Below are 4,065 nucleotides of genomic sequence, written 5' to 3' on the forward strand. Positions count from 1 at the left end.
TAAGTTAATCACATGGGTGGGGACACCATCTTCAACAATTCCTCAAGCCTCACATCCCCAGGATTTGTCTTTAGAGATAAAGTACTGATGTTCAGCACATCCAATGCGCCTGACCAAAGTGGGGAAGAAGATGATGGCCAGGAAATGAAAACCTTTGGATTTACTTATTTTTCCGGATCCATTCAAAAACCAACCATGTGCAGGGCCTTTATGAACAATTTTAAAGAAACCGCCATAATTTAGACAGGAAATAAGGAAATTTTGAAAACTAGACAGGAAATAAGGAAACTTCTCAAGTCAAAAATACTTTTTAATGTTCTGATTATAGTGGTTGTACATGATACCTTCCTTACTATATTTAATCTATCCTGGCAATTTTAAATATTTTAAAGGCTTTTTTAAGGCTTAAAGAAAATTATTGTGTTTTTATATTGTCTATTTAAACGTGTACATTATTAATTATCCAATAAGCTTGGTGTCATTTTGAAAATATGATTCCCTTTCATGCAGGATATACTACAATAGGTTGTTTTGAAAAAAGTATCTTTTTCCCTAAGGCTCTGACATTGTACAGTCAGAGTGAAACTGTCCATAATACTTCTTTGAACATGTTTCTAAAGTTGATATGCTATGTGTTTTGCTCAAGGAAGTAGAACCTAGGTTGTCAAATCTGCTTTGGTTTTCTTGATCATTCTACTCTTTTGAATTTGATCTACTTATAGAGTAGTAATAAAATTGTTTTATTTATTTTAAAATTCCATATATTTTATTCCCCCCTTAGATTCTCACGAAAATTTCCCATGATGGAACAATAAGTTGCAAAAATGAACTTGAGGGTTATTTTGCATGTAGTTAAGACAAACAAAGTTTTGGCCAAGTGATTATTTATCATGTGTCACGAGCAGATTCTTAGAATTTATACTTCTGTCATAAAAAAAATCTCAGAATTTTATCTGTGAAGTTAAATTACTATTTTTCAAGTAATATTTGTATCCCTGAAAGATGTTTTTCAGGGCCTGAGATAGAGTATAGAAGGTTGGGAGCTTTCCTTGCATGCAGCCTACTCAGATTCCATCCCTAGAACACAATTGATAGCTTGAGCCACTGGAGTGATACTTGAGCACAGAGCAAGTAGTAAGTGAGAAATGATTCCTGAACACAGGCAGGCGGCATCCGTGATCACCACCAGATGAGGCTCAACAATAATTTAAAAAGTTCTTCGAATAAGAAGTAAAAGCTGAAATTTTGAAATTTTGAAAAAAATAGCACTGTAGCACTGTCCTCTCCTTGTTCATCAATTTGTTCCAGTGGGCACCAGTAATGTTTTCATTGTGAGACTTATTGCTACTGTTTTTGGCATATCAAATACCTCACGGGTAGCTTGCCAGGCTTTGTCGTGCGGGGAGGATACTTTTGGTAGCTTGCCGGGCTTTCCGTGAGGGATGGAGGAATCAAACATGAATCCGGGATGGCCGGTCTCAAGGCAAATGCCCTACCCACTGTGCTATCGCTCCAGCTGGGTATGGCAAGAAAAAAAGAAGAAAAGCAAACAAAATTCATTGAAAAGGATAAATACAATATTTTCTCAGATTTGCAAAATTGGCAAGGTTTAAATCACTTACTACATTCATGAAAAGAAATGTTATGTTGAAGGATGCAGATGGAAGTCTTTGTATGTTTTTGTCTTATTAGCTTAATCTGTGTACAACCGCTAGCCACTATACCTCGAAGTTGCCATCTCGATCTGTTTGGATAATTTTTTAATAAACTGAGAAATCTAAAAGTATAAATTGGTCATTGCCAATGATTACATCTTTACATTTTAGGCAATTTATTTTCATCTTTAAAAGTCTGAAGTATCTACAGATAATTTGAAGGAAATTAATATATTGGATTTGAGGTCATCTGTCATTCTAAAATGAAATTTTATTTGTGTCAAAATATTTTTTAAAATCTTAATTTATAAAGCATTCCCTATTTATGGATTATTTAATCTCAGTATCCTTTGCAATCCTCTTTACTTGAAGTGTAAAAATGCATTCATCAGAAGATATATGTTCCACACCAAAAAAATACTGATAATTTCTACCTATAATTTCTACCTAAAAATTTTTTATTGACTATTAGAAAATTGTATAGAAAAATTTGCTCAATAAAGTCATAAATAATCTTCAAATTTTGATTAAAAATAATATTTTTCTTCATATCTATTGCCTACATCGCTTCTCGGCCTTTTGGCTAAGATCAAGTGTAGTATATCTATTGCCTACAGCTAACATTCTTGTATTAATGAACTAACTGCATTTTAAATATTGTTAAAAATAGCTTCCTTTACTTCTTAAGTTATTTGTGGAACGTTATTCACATCTTGAAGCTTCATCTACTTGAGGAAATTGCATAGTCTTCTTTGAAATGACTCCGAGTCTGAGTTAAGTGTCCCTCATGAAGCTTCTCAAGGGAATTTATGATACTCTGAACTGCACATCAAGCTCCTGGTTGGAACAAATTACATCAATTAAGAATGAGGAGTTCAGTTAGGATGTAATACAAGGTTTCTCTGACCCAGTCATAGAGAAGTTCAGTGTTCCACGCCTGCTGCTACAGGCCTATGCCTATTTGGGTTCATGCGGTTACCAGAAGACCAGAAGCTGTATAAACTCTATATTAGAGAAATTACTATAAATAAATGACTTTTTTGATTTTGAAGTCAACTAAAGTCCATGAATAAGACTACATTTTGTTTTATTTTTTTTTTGGGGGGGTCACATCCAGGGATACACAGGGGTCACTCCTGGCTCATGCACTCAGGAATTACTCCTGGCAGTGCTCTGGGGACTATATGGGATGCTGGGAATCGAACCCGGGTTTGCCGTGTGCAAGGCAAATGCCCTACCCACCGTGCTATTGCTCCAGCCCCAAGACTACAATTCTTAGGTAGGTGCTAACTTTCAGTCATAATAAAAGTTTTTTTATTATCAAATTTCAGATCTACAATTAAGCTCTTAATATGAATTAATTAGATATTAAGTACAAGTAGAAAATATTCAGAGCAATAAATAAAATTAGTTTTCGACTAAATAACTGGGTACAATAGTCTTGCCAACTTATAAGATTGATTATATGATAATCTATCATTCTATCATTTCCCCCTAAACTTGTGATAAAAAGTATAAACATACAAAAATGTGGAAATAAATTTATAAAAAAAGGCCCCCCGACAACTTATGTTTGAAATGTGTTAATATATTAGCAAACTAATTTTATATGCAATTTAGTTGCTTATGATTTTGAAATTATATTGAGACCACAAACACTATATATCTAAAAGCTTCAGCAAGTATCTCCTTAAAAGAAGACATTCTTCCATAATACTTCACCTTACTATCCTGCTCAATAAAGTAGCATCAATCTTCTAAAATAATCTTATAAACAGGTCAAATTAAAAATTCTAAAAATTCCATAACAAGAAATGCATGAAAGAAAGAATAAATGAGGAGAGTGACAAATCAATAAGCAAACGTTGCTGTTTTGTTTTTTAAAAATTTTCTTCTAAGACTTAAGACTCGATAAGACTTCCATATTCAGATGCATTCCATATGCTATGTTCTCCAGGAGCATAAGCACTGTGTTGAATAGGTACAATATAAACGGTAAAGTTACTATCCACTAATTATATCTTTGAATTAAAATATGTCTACGTTAATAGTTTATGTATCACTCATATATTATGCACATATCAATAGGTTATGCATATGTTACAGACAGTTTATGCATATATTACACATTGTTTATGCACATAAGCATATTTTATGTATATATTACACATGTTACACATATATGCATAGCTTCATATATTCTAATATAATTAATGAATTAATAAATTTATTTATTATAAACGTTGAACCAGTCGATTGTATTCCTCGTCAATGTTGTCAACACCGGCATCTTCCCATGTTGCCGCAAGAGTGCCAAAGAGCTCCCAGTTGGTGGTCATTCTGGGAGTTCTCTTTTTAAACTTTGTAGTCCTTTCTCCCCGCTCTGTGAAGTAAAATTTTGCACTAAGGA

General features: G+C 33.3%; 1 pseudogene; it reads left to right on the top strand.

Annotated features, from left to right (window-relative positions):
• The first annotated feature begins 2,218 nt into the window (after positions 1-2,218).
• LOC130018747 (uncharacterized) lies at positions 2,219-2,422 on the top strand (annotated as a pseudogene).
• The last annotated feature ends 1,643 nt before the right edge of the window (positions 2,423-4,065 follow it).

This window comes from Sorex fumeus, unplaced genomic scaffold, assembly GCF_029834395.1.
Source record: "Sorex fumeus unplaced genomic scaffold, SorFum_2.1 ptg000265l, whole genome shotgun sequence".
Taxonomy (NCBI): Eukaryota; Metazoa; Chordata; class Mammalia; order Eulipotyphla; family Soricidae; genus Sorex; species Sorex fumeus.